Source organism: Staurois parvus, unplaced genomic scaffold, assembly GCF_062004578.1.
Source record: "Staurois parvus isolate SC_StPar_1 unplaced genomic scaffold, SC_StPar_1.0 ptg000230l, whole genome shotgun sequence".
Classification (NCBI taxonomy): domain Eukaryota; kingdom Metazoa; phylum Chordata; class Amphibia; order Anura; family Ranidae; genus Staurois; species Staurois parvus.
The window spans coordinates 6,115,294-6,133,265 of record NW_028318026.1 but is presented as its reverse complement, the minus strand read 5'-3'; the positions used below and the strand labels follow the sequence as shown (position 1 = coordinate 6,133,265).

At 47.9% G+C, this 17,972-nt stretch overlaps 1 long non-coding RNA gene across 1 annotated transcript in view; it reads right to left on the bottom strand.

The window, feature by feature from the left end:
- Positions 1–17,972, bottom strand: part of LOC149460442 (uncharacterized) — a 64,962-nt gene that overhangs the window by 29,755 nt on the left and 17,235 nt on the right. The window lies entirely within an intron of this gene.

Here is a 17,972-nt window from a genome sequence, read left to right as displayed (position 1 = left end):
AATTAACTAGTCGTGCTTTCAGTGTCATTAATTGTTAACGACACACCAAACACAGAAACAAGCACACATTTTGCACATGAAAAACAGGTGAAAAATGCAGCAAAATGTGCATTAACAAAATGCTCAACACAGACCATGCCAAAATGTCCCATGAGCTAATTTGCAACGTGTAGCACAGCTCGTTGAAATGAACAGACTGCCTTATGTGTGTCACTGGAAAAACGAGCCAAAAAACATGAGCTCCCTCTTCTCTAGGTGTGAATGGGGCCTGAAAGTGAAAATGGTGCGTTTACACAGAACAATGAGGCTCCATTCACATCTGTGTGTTTCCGAACGCATGGTAAACTGCACAGAAAAATCAAGTTACACTTACGGTAACGTCTTTTCCAGGAGTCTTTCAGGCCTGCACCTTGAGAGACCTCGGCTCCTCCCCTTCTGAGGAAACACCTCCACCCTAAAATAAGAGCTCCACTCCCCTCCGACCTCAGTTCTCCAAGCATCCTCCGGTCACCTGGGGAGACACAACATAATCGTAATAAGCCATCCTCAGATAACCAATATCAACACTGGGTGGGAAACTGGTGCTGGCCTGAAAGACTCCTGGAAAAGACGTTACTGTAAGTGTAACTTGATTTTTCCCCTTTCGTCTTTCAGGCCAGCACCTTGAGAAGATAAGCGAGTACTCACCCCTCGGGCGGGCTAACTGCTTGCAAGACCTTACGACCAAAGGCCTGCTCCTGCACCGAGACCAGGTCCAGTCTGTAATGCTTGGCAAACGTGTCATAGTTGGACCATGTTGCCGCTCTGCAGATCTGCCCTGGGGAAGCCCCTGCTAGCTCTGCCTGGGTAGCTGCTACCGCTCGGGTGGAATGCGCCCTGATACCTTCCGGGGCCTCCAGGCCCTCAGCCCGGTATGCTCCTGAATTGCCAGACGCAACCAACTGGCCAGCGTCCTTCTAGACGCCTTCTTGCCTCTTCTAGCCCCCTTGAAAAAAACAAAAAAGGATTTGGTGCTCCTAAACTCCCTAGTCCTCTCTAGATACTGGAGTACGCACCTTCTTACATCCAAAAAATGAAGTTTTTCCTGATCTACCCCAACCGGGTCAGGAAAAAACGAGGGAAGGACTATGTACTGTGCCCTCTGGAATGTCTGGGCCACCTTCGGAATGAAGGAAGGGTCCGTCCTAAAAACTATTCTGTCTGAAAAAATACAGAGATAAGGTGTTCTGATCAATAGGGCCTCTAGTTCACATACCCTCCTCGCTGTGGTAATTGCCACCAAAAAGGCTCTCTTAATGGTGAGCTCACCAATCGGGCAGGACTCCAGGGGCTCGAACGGAGCCCTAGTCATCACTCCGAGCACCTTGGCCAAATCCCACATCGGAAACGGTCTGGTCCTCGGAGGCCTCTGTCTCACCAGAGCTTTAAAAAATCTAACCACCAACGCCTCCCTGGCTAAGGGCGTCTCTAGGAACACGCTGAGGGCTGAGACCTGGCCCTTGAGCGTGCTAACAGACAACCCCTTGTCTGCCCCCACCTGGAGGAATTCTAACACCGAAACTAAACTATGGGTTGCTACTGACGCCTGGTCACACCAGGCTGTAAAGCGACTCCAGACCCTACCATAAATGGCCTGGGTCTCCTCTTTCCTACTGGCCAGTAATGTTGCCACTACCCTGGGCGAGAAACCTTTCTCTAAGAGGAGCTGCCTCAGAAACCAGGCCGTTAACCTCAATCTTCCCATGCTGGGGCAAAGGACCAGCCCCTGCGTTAACAAATCTTCCCTTGGTGGCAGCCCCCAGGTGGACGAGAGGCTAAACTTCTTAGGGTCGCAAACCACGCCCGTCGCGGCCAGAAGGGAGCTATCAGGATTAACGAGGTCCCCTCTGTCCTGAACTTCCTTAGAACCAGGGGAAGCAAGGGAACCGGGGGGAAAGCGTAACACAGCTGGTAATCCCACCTCTGACTTAACGCGTCCACCGCTCTTGACCCGTCCCTGCGGGATAGGGAGAAGAAGTTCGGGACCTTGTTGTTTCTTCCCGAGGCAAAAAGATCCACGTCCGGGGATCCCCACCTCTGCACAATCTCTTGAAAGACCTCGGGGTTCAAGGCCCATTCCGACTCCCTGAGCCATGTCCCGCTCAGGAAATCTGCCTTCTGGTTTAGATCCCCTCTTAAGTGTACTGCAGACAGGGACGCCAAGTTCACCTCTGCCCAGGACAACAGCTAATGCTCCAAGGCCCTTGCTCCTTGTTCCTCCCTGCCTGTTTATATAAGCCACCACCGTGGCATTGTCTGTTAGGACTCGCACGTGCTGGCCCGTGACCCTCATTTGGAAGGCGTGCAGAGCCTCCCCCACTGCCCTCAACTCCCTTGAATTTGAGGATTCGCCCTTCTGCGCTAAGGACCATTCCCTCTGAGCCACTAAGCCTCCCAGGTGGGCTCCCCACCCCTGGAGCTGGCATCTGTCGTGACCTCCCTGGACACCCGAAAGCACCACAACAGCCCCGGGGCTATGCTGGACGATCTCCTCCACCACCACAGAGACCTCTTCACACTGGCGTGAACCAGGACCCGGTCCTCTAAGGAGTGAGCCCTCCTGTCCCAAACTCTCAGGACCCACAGCTGGAGGGGACACATATGCAAACTTGCCCACTGTACTGCTGGAATAGAAGCTGTTAGTAATCCCAGTACTGACATGGCCTGCCTTATGGATATCGACCTGCTCCCCTGCACCAATCTGATCCCTGCCTCCAACTTGGTAACCTTCTCCGAAGTCAGACTGGTCTTCTGACTTACTGAATCCAGAGTGTAAGCTAAGTAAACCACTCTCTGAGAAGGCACCAGACAGGACTTCTCTAGATTCAAAATCCATCCCAGGTTTTCTAGATGGCCCCTCACTATAACCAGATTCTGCTGAAGGTGAGCCTCTGAATCTGCGAAGAGCAGCAAGTCGTCCAGATAGGCTATTACTGAAATCCCCTTCATGTGAATAGGAATCAGTGCCTCCGTCAAAACCTTGGTAAATATTCTCAGCGAGGAGGAAAGCCCGAATGGAAGAGCCCTGAACTGCCAATGTCGAACTCCTCCCTCTCCCCCTTCTGCCAACCTGAGGAACCGCTGAGAAGGTTCCGCAACGGGCACGTGCAGATAGGCGTCCTTCAAATCTATGGACGCCATGAAAGCACCTGACGGGATTAGGGACCTGACTGTAAAGATGGAGTCCATGTGGAATCTCTGGTAGCACACTGACCTGTTCAGGGGTTTCAGGTTCAAAATCAGCCTGAACGCCCCAGACTGCTTTTGAACCAAGAACACATGGGAATAAACCCCCTTCCCTTGCTCCCTTATCGGGACCCTGGTGATGACCCTTCGGTCCTCTAGGTCCTCCAAGGCGTCCACCAGGGCAGCGGCCTTCACCGGATCCCGTGGACGGGTCGTCACAAGGAACTTCTCGGGTGGCGGTCCTGCAAACTCCAACCGATAACCCCTTCTGATGATATCCAAAATGAAGGGGCTGGAGACCACGGCTTCCCACTGCGGGAGAAAGGCCGCCAGTCTCCCTCCCACAGGAGAAACCGAGTCACTGCGGTCTCCGGGGCTGCTCAGGAGGGCGAAAAATCGCCCCCCCCCCCTCCTGCAACTTCCTTTTGAGGGGGAAGGACTTCTTCCTGTCAGCCGTCTGCTCCAACAATTCCTCCAACCCTGGGCCGAATAGACAGTCTCCTGTGAGGGGGATGCCGCACAATCCAACCTTCAAAGTGATGTCCCCCTGCCACGTTTTTAACCACAGCGCTCTTCTAGCCAAATTGGTCAGGGCAGCTGACCTAGCCCCCAACCTCACCGACTCCGCGGAAGCGTCTGCGATATATCCTACCCCTTGCAAAAGGGTCTCAAAGGAGGCCAAGATTTTTTCCCTGGGAGAGTCTGCCACAATATGGGACTGCAATTGTGTAAGCCAGTATTCTAAGTTTCTCGCTGCCACCGTCATGGCCATGGCCGGCTTCAGGTTGTACAGGGTCGAATCCCAGGCCTTCCTAAGGAGAGATTCCGCCCTCCTGTCTAATAGATCCGGTAAGACCCCCATGTCTTCAAACGCCAGATCTGTCGTCCTAGTCGTTTGGGAAAAGGCCGCATCTAATCTAGCTTAGGGTTCTTGTTCCACACCGCCTCTGGGTCCTCACTAAACGGAAACCTCCTTCTCAACGCCTTAGAGAAGAACGGCTTCCTTTCTGGATCCTGCCACTCCTGACTAATTGTCTCCACCAAAATGTCATGCACAGGAAATATTCTGTGCTTTTGCTCCTCCAATCCCTGATACATTTTGGTCATGGAGAGATAAGGTCTTAACCTCCTCCTTAATGTCCAGAGTCTCGTATATAGCCCCCAGGAGCTCATCATCCTCCTCTAGGGTCAATTTGTACCGGAAGAGACCCCTGCCTTCCTCCGAGGGACCCTCCCCTGCAATTTCACTTCAGACTGGGAATCCCCCAATGGCCCTTCCTCCTCTCCAGTCACGAGGGGTTCCCCGCTCCGACTTACTGAGGCTACCGGGGGGGGGGGGAAGGTGTAGGTTGGGGAAGGGCAAACCTTTCCATGAGGGATTTGAAGGAGTCGAAGGTGCTAGCCAACTCCTTCACAGACCTGGCTAAGTCCCCCTGTTCAGGCCTCCCTTACTAACCCCTCTATACATGGGCCACAAAGAACCTTTTTCCAGGTTTCTTTTAAAATTTCCTTGCAGGATGGGCATCTCCTTTTAGGCTCCTGGTGCTGGAGCTTAGCCCGAGCCTTGCCCTGAAAGACACAAAGTAGGGGCAGGAGGGAAGCCTGACAAACCTAACCTCACACCAAGCCACCCCCCCTTCTCCTTCCCAGCAGAGCCTAAGGGCCTGCTCCCACCGCAGACCCCCTGCCCTACCCCTTAACACACCCTCACCACCCAAGGGTCCGGGAATACCCCTTGAGCTAGGGGCCAACAGGTAGGGGAGGCCTCCACTGAGGCACCTTACCCGTGTCTGGCTGGTGCTGGCATCTCCTGGTCCCGGTGCCTCCGACATCCCGCTCAGGAGGGTGGTCACCTGGTGCTGGCCTGTCCCCCAGGCAGCTGTGCACCACACCGCCCTTTTGAATCTCGCGCCGCCGTGGTGTGAGGGCCGCGACCGGAAGCGGAAGTCGCAGCCCTGGGCGAAGCCCCTCCCCTTCCACCGGAAATCGCTGTCTCCCGATGCCCAGCAAAGTCACCTGACCGCCAGCATGGGAAGGAGCGGGACTCCACCCCGGTCCTCTCCAGATCTCACCACAGCCACCCCGATGCCCCAACTCGCCGGAGGGGGTCGGGGGGTGAAGAGCAGGTACATGCCTACCCCCATCACCCAGGGTGCACGCCCACTGCACCGCAGCCTGCCCAGGGAGGATATGCAGCCGGACACTCCGGCCTTCACTCCCGGCTGCGTCGAGCCTCTCAGCCGGCTATCCGGCCCTCGGCTTCCCTGCCATCTGTGCGACAGCACCTTGCGCCTCCTCGTGTCTCCCCACCGGAGAAAACACCTGAACTGAGGTCGGAGGGGAGTGTAGCTCTTTTATTTTAGGGTGGAGGTGTTTCCTCAGAGGGGGAGGAGCCGAGGTCTCTCAAGGTGCTGGCCTGAAAGACGAAAGGGGAAAATGTGTGCTTTGCTTTGTGTTTCAGAAAAAAAGTTCTGGAGTGTTTCTGGGCAATTGTGTGTATGGCAGCCTATTCAAGTTAATGGGTTGCCCTATACGCAACGAGTGAAAACGCTCCAAAACAAATGCATTCGAGAATGTGAGTTTTCTCTATGCAGAGATGTGAACGGGTCCTGATAACTGAGTGTCTCCGTCCACTCCCTCCTATGTACTTGTATAAAGATGGCTCTGCCCTATGCATTCTGATTTTACAATCTCTGTACAATTTCCTTTAGATTTACCAGAACTAAGGAATAGGAGGACCCACCTGAACAATCTATTCAATTGGTTTCAAATCAGACCGGCCCTTGTACTACATAGATGATGGGAAGTGAAATCTTCTGGGAGATGGCCTACAGGAAGTGAATGCTGAGGGACCATTGACAGGAAATAATGCAATCTGAAAATCGGTTCAAAATCTCAGATAAACTGCCAAAAAATGTAATTTTCTTTGGATGAAGTGAGAGAAAAGCACATTGGGATGGCTGGGTCAGAAATGGCATTGGAAAACACTTCTATTTGTTATGAAAAGTGAAATTCTGCCTAAAAAGGTGAACTTCTTCTTTAACTCTTCACTGCTTCCCTCCTTGCAGCTTCAGCCCGTAGTCCCAAGAGGAAGAGCTTTCTCCGGAGTCCAAAATATATATCCTCTCCCAGCATTCTACTTCTCTTCCTCCATCCAGCTGGAACTTGTAGTTCAGAACAGTCTTGGCTCCCTGCAAATCGTAGCCTTCTGGACTACATGTCCCAAAATCCCCAACTCTTTGTTGGGTCCTCCTCTCTTTCTCGGTGCCTCTGAACAAAATGTCATTATTACAACTAAACACTAGAAGGAGCATTAGCTCAACATAGTTCCTATTATAAATATCTTGCGATGGCACAGGTAAGTTAGCCAGCACTGGGCTACACTGAACATTGGCCTGGACCGGAAGGGGGTGAAAGTGTCTGGACTTGAAGTGGTTAATTTGTCTTTACCAGTGGTTGATCTTCAAGGAACAGTTTGAGAAGCATAATTGCAATGTAGCAAAGGACATAGTTGCCAACATTTAAAAAATAATTTTTAGGGACACTTTTTTTTTCTGTATGTCCAGAAAGCTAGCGTAGGATCGGTATGCTAATTAGGGGTGGAGCATATAACTGTAGGCATGACTTAGCCCCAAAAAGATGGCGGCACACTAAGTGCACTGTGCCAAAATGGGTGTGGTTTAAATTGTGCTAAATATTGGGCATGGCTTAAAGGGGAGTCTAAGATTTTCTTGGGCTCCCCCCATGCAATTTTGCTATCCACCCCAACATCCCCCCAAAAAATATACACACACACATAAACGTATCTAAAAAAAAAACTTTAAAATTGTAAACATTAAGAACTGATCCACACTCACTGATTTGTCAGACTGCAGGCATAGTACAGGAGTTTGTCAGAGACTGCAGGCGTAGTACAGGAGCTGGTCAGAGACTGTTTTTTCGGGAGTGGGGGGAATCTTCTCAGTTGGCTTTGAGTGTGAGTCTGTTTTTTTGGTGTTTTTTTTTTGGGGGGGGGAGTAATCATGACCTGAGAGGAGCTAGATTTTATTTTTTATTTTTTTGAGGGTGGGGATCAGTGGGTGAGGGTTGTCTCATTTGGCTGTGAGGGAGGAGTGAGTCTCTTGTGTTTGTTTTTAGGTGGGAGGGGAACCATTACCCTGCCCCCCAAAAAACAGATTCACTCCTCCATCACAGCCAAATGAGACAACCCTCACCCACTGATCCCCACCCTCAAAAAAACAAAGACCCTCACAGCCAAATTAGACAATCTCCACCCACTGTTCCCCAACCCCCCCAAATAAAAACTCTCTATCTGAGGCCATAAACCTAACCGCCACTCCAAATAAAGTCAGCAACTTACCTGTGAGTCAGGTCGCTGGTCTGGTCGTCCACTCTCAGGCTGGCTGGCGCTGCACCACCTCTGTCCTCCAATCCTCTTCCGGTCACTCTGTCTCCTCTCTTTCTGTTGTCATCCTGTCTGCAGGCCTCCTGAGTCCCTGGAGTCCGCCTTGCCGCAGCTTCTTCTCTGCCTCACTTATGCTCCCTACTACTGTAAGGCTACGTTCACACTAGCGTTGTGTGCAGGCGGCAGAAAGGCGTTTGGGAAGCGTTTCTCCTCCTTCCCAAACGCCTCGGACAATTCTGCACATTGCAGCACATGGTGCTGTTCTAACGGGAGCGGCGCGGCAAAACGGATGCCTCTGGTCGAGTCAGGAGGCATTGAAGCCTCCTATTCTAGTCTATCGTGCCGCTCCGCAAACGCCCAGCCGGCGAGTGCGGTTGCAACGTGGTTGCGGGGCATTTGCGGAGCGGTAACACCATTCAAACTTCATTATAGGCGCTTGTAGGGTGTTTTTAACGCTCAGCAAACGCCTAGCAATCGCCGCTGAAACGCGCATGCGGCGTTTGCCAAGCGCTCAACGCTCCGCAAACACTGGACCAACGCTTGCCAAACGCTATAGGGGCGAGTTGGTAAAACAGTCAAGTGTGAATGAGCCCTAAGGGCTAAAGGTGGGCTGACGTGGTCACCCCTCGGCTGGTCCAACCCCCTCACAGGGCCAACCAATCAGGTAAGAGAGGCGAGCATCACTGTAATCTTTGATTGGCAGTCCCAGCAAGGGGGACAGGGGGATCGCAGGGCTGAGTGGGATGTATTCAGACACTGAACAGAGGATATCGGTGTACAGCATCGCCAGCAGCACGCAACTGCATCAATGTCACAGGATAGAGCTGACTGTCCGTGACAAATCAAAATTTTGGTGACTCTACCCAGTACAAGAACTGTCCATGACAGATGTCCAAATTCCGTGAGCATCCTGGGCGTTTCAGGACTGTTGGCAACTATGCCATGCGTAGCAGAACTCCAGGCCACCACATTCCAAAACCTGTGAAGTCTTGAGCTTTGCCATACATCTCCAAATCCCTCTATCTTTATAACCCTAGATTCACACCTATGTAGGTTGCGTTTGAGGCGTTTCTGCATTGCATTTTGCATTGCTTTTTTGCAGTGTTTTTGATGTGTTTTTTCGAGGGGTGGGGGGGTTAATTTTTTTTATTTTTCTTGTTAGGCAGATTTTATTGCAAATGAAGCAAAAACGCAATACATGCTTTTCTGCAGCATTCCCATTGAAGTCTATAGAATCAAAAACACAACATTTTGTATTAAAAAAAAAAAAGTCCCTGACCCTTTCCAAGAAACGCACTGGATGAAAACGCACGCAACGGTTGTCTCATTGAATGCTTCCTGCTGTAGGCCCAACCAAAATTTCAATACTTCTGGTTTTAGGCTAAGACAAATTTTACACATTTCTATTGTGGTGTTGCACCCCTCCAACCTGTCCCAATGCCCATGTTAAAGACTGTTGGTAAGGGCCCCCCTCTAGTGGTGGGAAGTAGCTTTGGAGGCGTAGAGGTCTCGGTTGGAGTTTTTTCTTTTTACATTGGACATATATATATATATATATACACACACTTTAGCTCCCTACTAAAAAAAAAAGTAAAGTTTAGGATACATATGTTCTTTAACATCTAATTGGAAAAAGCTATTTTGTCTGTCTTTATACATAACACGACAGAACTTTCACATAAAAAAGACAAATTCACAAATATGATTAAAAGCAAGTTAAATGGAACCTTTAATAATCTGCAGAATCAGTTATACGTGATTATATGACAGTTGCTTTTGAATGACTTAATTTATTCTACCAGATAAAATATAACTTGTAATTATATAGGAGCTATTAGATTTATCTGAAATGTTTTAAGATGCATTTCCAAATGAGATCAGATAGATCTAATGGATTTGCTGCTCTTGTTACACACAGTACCATTAACACGGGATGGCACAATAATAATTACACCTGGATGTCTTTTTCTACTACAAATGTGCTGCAAGCACGATTTAATCATTTATTACATTAACTGCGCCATCTGGTTCTGAGTCTTTGTATCAATACGGGATGCAGTCTCACTCTGTGGCACAGGCATTGTTTGGTACAGCTTAATTGCATTTCCCTTTCACTTGCCCTCCAGAGGATTTACCCCCCTTCTGGACCAGGCAATTTTTTGCGATACAGCGCTGCGTTAGTTTAACTGACAATTGCGTGGTCATGCAACGCTGCACCCAAATTAAATTTACGTCCTTTTTTTCCCATGGGTGGAGCTTTCTTTCTGTGGTATTTGATCACCTCTGCGGTTTTTATGCTATAAAAAAAAAGACAATTTTGAGTGTAAAAAATATATTTTTGACTTTTTGCTATAAAACATATCCAGTAAAAAAATGTTGAAAATAAAATTTCATCATACATTTAGGCCAAAATGTATTCTGCTACATGTCTTTGCTAAAATAAATCCCAATACCTGTAAATTAATTGGTTTACTTGAAAGTTATAGCATTTACAAATGGCGGTATATATACTGGGTTATTTTTTTTTTTCTACTAGTAATGGCGGCGATCAGCAACTTATAGGAGGACTGTGGCGGGCATTCTGACACTGGTAGGAACTGACTTGGTGTCCCTGACATTCGCAGTGATACCAATACAGTGATCAGTGCTAATAAAAAGCACTAACACTGTACTAATGGCACTGGGCAGGAAGGGGTTAACATGAGGGGCGATCAAAGGGTTAACTGTTTGCGGTTTTACAGTGTGCTGTGTCTGTGTGCTTCACTGTAATCACACTGCTTTGCATGGCTCTGCTATACAAAGCCATACATAGCAGTGAGCAGGAGCTGACAGGGGAGAGAACTGTTTGGTTTGCTTACAGTTCTCTCCCTCTGTCGGTAATCCGACTCGATCACCTGATGCCAGCAAGTCATCAGCGGCTGGGACCCGGTGATTACAGCCAAGGCCATGAATGGCATTGCAACATCTTGTGTATATATACGTGATTTTACACACCCCTGCTGTCTTGTAGCAGTATATCTGCTATAGGGCAGTGGGAACGCGGTTAAGGGAACGTTTACTTTGTTTTGTTGGGATAGACCAGAAAAGTAAATGTGACATAACAAGGGTCATATGACATCCAATTGGGGGGCAGTCGGAGACAACTGTCCATAATACAGTAGCACCAATTTCATCTTTAGAATAGCAGGATTATGATGGGGAGGATTGATGTAGATAGGATAATTCATCAGCTTTGTCTGCCCGTGCAATAACTGTAGTTGTAACTGAAAAAGAAAGAAATTCTCTCTGCCAAATGATTGCTTAGATGCACCAAAGACTTCCAGTGATTGTAAAGGAAAATTTAAAAAATAAGCATCTCTATACTTACCTGCTCTGTGCAATGGAATTGCAGAGAGCGGCCCCGAACCTGCTTTTCTCAGGTCCTCCTCTGGTGCTCCTGGCATCTCCTCGCTGTCCAGTGCCCCCATGAGAAGCTGCTTCCGAGCCCCAATGCTGCATCTATTGACACAGACAGCAGGACTCGGCCCCGCTCCCATCAACCTCATACTGGTTTTGATTGACAGCAGTGAGAGCCAATGGCTCCCGGTACCCCAGCAAAGCCAGTGAGACATGGAAGTGAGGAGAGAGAAGAGCTGCAGAGGTGCACAGCGATAGATTGAACGAGGGCTCAGGTAAGTAAAAGGGGGGTGAGGGGCCAAAACCGATGCTTAAACATTTTTTACCTTAATGCAAGGAATACATTAAAATAAAAAAATGTTTAGTCTTTAGAACAATTTTCAATCATTCTACCATATAGCACTGTTAGTGGCAAAATACAAAAGAGGGATTGTTTTGTTTCAAACGCCACCTTATGCATTGATATGCCTCCTTAGACCCAATCTGTCTGGACAGTATTATTATATAGTATTTATATAGCGCCAACAGTTTGCTCAGCGCTGTACATTATAATGGGAGACAGAACACAAGACAGTACAGTAACAATACAATACACGAGGGGTTCGAGGGCCCTGCTCCTTGGAGCTTACAATCTAGGAGGGAGGGAGCATAGTTACTTGCTCACTTGGCACCATCCACAGGCAGTGTAACTCTTCAATAAGACACATACAATATGGTGAACCCAATGCAATTTTACTTCAGCTATTGCAGTACAGAGGATGTTTTTCCATTCTTTTGAAGTGTTAGAAGACAATGGCGTTCCTAAGCTTTGTCTCTATGAACTACAACTGAGTGACTATGGAAGAAGCAGGGAAGGTTTAGCAAGGACTGACCTAACTAGGCTTAAAGAGGAGGGGTCAGCAGAGGTATCTTGCAGATCACATACTGTAAAGTAAACAAGTTGTAGTTGCTCTAAAACTCCACTAATTTCAGCTCAGTATACAACAGTAACCTCGTGCAGTTTAATACATTACAGAAAAAATGTATAGAAATGGGACAGAACAGGAATATGAGGCAACACTGTCCCACTGTTCAATTTTTTAGCATTCCCCACTGATGTCATTTGTGAGGGTGCCAAGGCCTGGAATGAAGCAGGTTATTATGAAATATTCAGCTGCATTAGTTTATGGTGCTGTCAGTTCAGAACTGTAAACTTGAATAATAAGCAGTACTCCAAACTGTCATCAACGCCACTACTGCAGTGATCTCCACTAAGTTCCAAGTCCTATGCCAAGTGTCTGCCATTGTAGTGGCAGTGAATAGTACAGTGATCTCCAGCTTCTGGGGGATCTCTCAGATATGGCACAAACTTACATATTTACAAGCTGGACCAAGGTAACTGTGAAAATTGCCATATCTAAATTCCAGATTTAACTCTTAATTTAATCATTAAAGCATATCTAAACCTCAAAACAAAATTGTAATACATTGTAGCTTTCCAGTCCTTAGATGTGGTGGCTGCATTCAGTTTCATTTTTCATATTCCTTTTTTTATTCTTTTTATTTATAAGAGTTTTGTTATGACAGGGTAGCCAAATGTTTCGTAGCACTACCCCCTTAGGAGTCACTAGAGATTTGGGTCCCCCTATAGTCCTGTACAGCCACGCATTTCCTTCATTCAGACTTGCATCCAGGAGATGGTAACCAGTCCTTGAGCTTGGTTTTTGGATTTTTTATTAGGGGAATTCAACTTGGATGGGGTAAGGGGTGTATGGGATGCCCAAAGGGTAATGACAACAGAGGACACACTTTCCTGGAACTATATACAAGTCTCTTTAAGAACAAAAGAACAGATCCTTCTTCTCGGCAAGTTAGCCAGCATCTTCTGTAGTACCACCCCAGACTCTCCCAATCCAGCTATTCTGGGTGAATCCCTGGGCAGGGGATCCAGTATCTGCCACTTTAAAAGAAGACAGTCCCAGGTATTAAGCTAATTCAGTTTCCCACCAAAGTGCTCCTTTTCCTTACTGGCCCATGGAGTGAAGGTCTACTCACTCAGTCCTTATCCTAGGCTGCTGATGGGTCAGTAGCTGCTACCAGGCCTTCTAGCTGTGCTGCTCCTTCCCTGCTGCATAGGTGGTCCTCGCGCTGGGGTCCCTAAGCTTTCCTCCTTTCCAGCTTCCCAGCTTGCAGATGAGCCCCTTCCCATTGGGGCTTCTTCCCTGGCTCCTGTTCTCCAGCCTCTCAATTTTCATCTTCCACACGAACTCTCCTGCTGCTGAGCAGGCTCTCACTTTAAAGGACTGTCCTGACCCCATGCCAAACCTCCTGTTTGGGATTGGTCAGGATCCCTCAAAAGTGCAGATCAGCCACTCCTTACTGGGGAATGTCTCGGAGAGCTGTTCTACAGAGCCTCTCAGCTCTGACCACAATTTTACCCCGCTCTAACTATTGCACCTGGGCTGCTACTCAGCCCCTAGCAACCTAGGAGGGTGCTACAGTACCAATATAATACAGATCTACAGACACAGGAAAGATTAAGATACACTTAACAATTCCTGTTCAAAACTGTATAACCTGAAAAGTCAGTATAACCATAATCCACCCTTCCTCTGCATTAACATGAACAAGCAAGTTGGCTTGCAGATTCCTACCTAGTCCTAGAATTTTTTAGAGTGCAAAAATAGGAAGAAAAAAAAACACAGGTGGGGTGGGGAAAAAAGGGAAGGGAGGGAGTATCCCAATATGTACTTCTCACCCTCCATCTGTGGACATAAGGAGGAGGTCCCAACAGCGTTAGTCATCACCTGCCAGTAGTATCTCATTTTCCAAGAGCAGTTGAACATTGTCCAGTAGAACCATGTGCGCCTGAACTTTGTGTCCTTCCCCTTAGAAGTGGCAGTAATATTTTCCATATGATGAGTTTTGGTAATTTTAGACAGTCATAGTGTGGAAATTTTCTGATTCCAGGAAATAAATGCCTTTGCTGCATTCTCAAGGGGAATCGGCATAGTTTTCTTGTATCTGTCAAGGAAGGTGAGAAAGTAACAGATATTTGGCTGGGTCAGTCCCCAGATCCCAGTCCATCAATTGTTTATTAATGGTCTTCACCTGGGCCCAGAAGCCTCGGAGTATTGTCATATGTCCAAAATATGTGAAGGAGTGTGCCCTCTGCTTTCCATCACTACTAGCAGACGTTGGATGACCGGGGAAACATTTTTACATAGTACTGATAGGAGTTTGCATTATCTGTTCAAGACCTTTTTACCCCCGTTCCTAAAACCTTTTCATGAAGCGCCCTCTTCTAGTTAGGCTGCTAGGCTAAATTTAGTTTTTGGCTTCACTATAATCTGGGGATCTGTGATCTACTGTTTTTGTCTGGTGAGGGACTCCTAGCTGGGTGCTTGATTTCTCTCATCAGCTTTTGGAAGAAAATTCCAGTCTTTAAGTGCCTCTCCCATGTTAACAAGAATGAGGGCATAAAATCCTCAGATGGCACAATCAATAGTTTATATGCAGTCAAAACCGTATGGGAGGATGGGCCTGCAGCCACATAAAGACGTTCAAAGGACAATTCCGGCCTCAAGACCACCCCTCTTCTAAGGACAGAGGACAGAGGACAGATAAAGGATAATTGCTGAAGGTGCCACATATCAAGAGGAGGTTAAAATATCTGTTAAAGAGGTACAGTACATCAGATTTCAGGCCGGAAGCATCCTGAAAGTGTCTAAGTCTATAGGTACCAGAATTCAAGAGTTGCCTGCTTTTTTGTTTTTACTTTTTCTTTTGGTGATTCCACCAGTAATACACTTCCTGTTGTAGGGTGGCTATACTCTCTCATTCCTCCTTTACCTTGGTTGTCATCCAGGCTGCTCTTCTGGTTTGAACTACAAAAACATCTTCTCCTCTTCATATCTATCACATGGGAGAAGGGAAATTACTAGCATGCAGAAGATAACTTGGGAAAATAACACTGTTTGTGATTAAGTTTAATTCACGAAAAGTAACAAGAACATTGCATTTCTAGCATAGTAGGGGTTTTCTGCACTTGCTGAAAATGTTTTTAGCCCTCAAAAACAAAATTAATGCACCACATCTATGGACTGGCAAGGTGTAATATATTACATTTGTTTTCTTGAGTTCAGCTATCCTTTAGTCTTAACCTAACTCTAGCATAGAGCTCTCACAATGTCCTATTGTTTTTTGGCAAAATATTCCGACCTAAAAGATCATAGTGTATCTAGGGAAAATGCAACTTGTATGTGACATTTAATCTTTAAAGTGATACTAACATCTTTTTTTTAATACAAACATGTCATACTTACCTGCTCTGGTTTTGCACAGAGCAGCCTGGGTTCTCTTCTTGGGTCCCCTGCCCAGCACTCCTGGCCCCTCCCTCCTGTTGGGTGCCCCCATAGCAAGCAGCTGTGGCTCTGCGTGTCCATTTACACATAGAGCTGCAGCTCGGCCCCACCCCTCCCTCTCCTGATTGGCTCACTGGCTGTGATTTACAGCAGCAGGAGCCAATGGCTGCCCCTGCTGCCTCAGCCAATCAGGAGTGAGAGACCCTGGAGAACCAGGGCTCTTGTGGATATCACTGGATTGAGATGGGGCTCAGATAAGTGTTAGGGGCGCTGGGGGGAGCTGCTACGCACAGAAAGTTTTTTACCTTCGTGCATACAATGGTATGGCAAGGTAAAAAAAACCTTGAGCCTTTACAACCACTTTAACCTCTTGCCGACCGCGCATAGCCGAATGACGGCTTCACCGCGGCCGGCCAGTTCTGAGTGGATGTCATATGACGTCCTCCCAGAACGCGCTCTCCTGCGCGCCCCAGGGGGCGCACACCCGGCGATCTCCGTGATCGCTGTGTCCTACGGACACAGCTGATCACGTGATGTGGTGAAAGGCCGATCCCACCAGCCTTTTACCACGTGATCAGCGGTGTCCAATGACACGCTGATCACAGGGAAATGCAAGTGCCGGTTCTCGGCTGCACTTTCCTCACGCTGTCAGATCGTGAGGAAAGTACTGCCGAGAACCGGCAGTTGTCAGAGCGGGGATCGGCACCGATCATCAGGGCACTGATGATCAGTGCCCTGATGATCGGTGCCCAGCAGTGACACCCGCAAGTTCCGCCCAGCAGTGCGCCCACTTGCCCCGCCCACCCGTTCCCAGCAGTGCCCCCACCTGTGCCCAGCAGTGCCCCCACCTGTGCCCAGCAGTGCACCCACCTGTGCCACTCTGCAGTGCCACCTACCTGTGCCCAGAGGTGCCGCCTACATGTGCCCAGCAGTGCCACCCACCTGTGCCCACCCACCTGTGCCCACCAGTGCCACCCACCTGTGCCCACCAGTGCCACCCACCTGTGCCCACCCACCAGTGCTGCCCACCAGTGCCACCCACCAGTGCAGCCCAGCAGTGCTGCCAGTCAGTGCCACCAGTCAGTGCCCAGGGGTTGTGCCAGTCAGTGCCGCCAGTCAGTGCCCAGAAGTGATGCCAGTCAGTGCCGTCTGTCAGTACCCATCATCAGTGTCACCTATTAGTGCCGCCTATCAGTGCTGCATATCAGTGCTGTCTATCAGTGCCGCCTATCCGTGCCACCTCATTAGTACTGCCTATCAGTGCCCTTTAGTGCTGCCTATCAGTGCCCATCAGTGCCGCTTATCAGTGCCCATCAGTGCCGCCTCATCAACGCAAATCAGTGAAGGAGAAAAGATACCTGTTTGAAAAATTTTATAAAAGATACAAATAAACTTTTTTTTTTTTTCAAATTTTTTGCACTTTTTTTAATTTATAGCGCAAAAAGTAAAGCGCCCAGTGGCGATTAAATACCACCAAAAGAAAGCTCTATTTGTGAGAAAAAAATGATCAAAATTTCATATGGGTACAATGTTGCATGACCGCGCAATTGTCAATCAAAGTGCAGCAGCGCTGAAAGCTGAAAATTGGCCTGGTAAGGAAGGGGGTATAAGTGCCTGGTAGGCAAGTGGTTAATGATTAACGTGAATCAATTAATGTTAAAATATTCACTAAACCTTAAAGTGGTATTATTTTCACTTTTTCAAAATTGCTGACAAGTTGTTTTTATGACAGTAGAGACCCTATCAGTAATGTCACAAATGCTTCCCCTGCATGTTAGCACTCATGTACACTGAGCTGCACATGGGCAGCCCAACTTGCATTAACGGCATTTGAACTGTGCCATGGTGGTGTGACTTGATCGCAGCTTAGCCATTGAAGTGGCCAAAGATACAGAAGGAAGACCAGGCAAAGATGGAAGCACCCAGGATCCATGAGATCAGTGACAGCAGAATATTGGCGGGTGCATTTTGACAGGTAAGTTTGCCATATCGTGCTAATATGTAGTGCATACTAGCAGAGTATGGCATTAACCTGCAGGGGGTATGATTTGAAATACATTTTTAAACAGATTTATTACCACATTAAGTTTGAAGCAGACCGTGCACCTACTTTTTTTTTTAAGTGGTCTACATGGAAGAGTTGCAGCCCAAAAATCCATACCTCCACAGTGGAAACAAGGCTAAGCATTTCAACTATGCACAAAACTATAGGAACGGGGGTGCAGAAAAATTGCAGCAGGTGCCCTGGACTGATGAGTCAAAATTTTAAATATTTGGCTGTAGCAGAAGGTGTTTATTAGCCAAAGGACTAGAGAGTGGTACAGTAATGAGTATCTGCAGGCAACAGCACAGCATGGCTGAGGTTCCTTGCAAGTTTGGGGCCGCATTTGTGCAAATAGTGTTGGAGATTTGGTCAGGATCAATCATGTCTTAGGAAATACATTCAGATACTTATCAAGTCATGCCATCAGGGAGGCGTGCGTTTGGCCAAAATGTATCCTGCAGTAGGATTAGGACCCCAAACATACAGCCAATGCCATTAGGAACTATCTTTAGCATTAAGAACAAGGAGTGCTGATTTAGCCACCACAGAGCCCTGATCT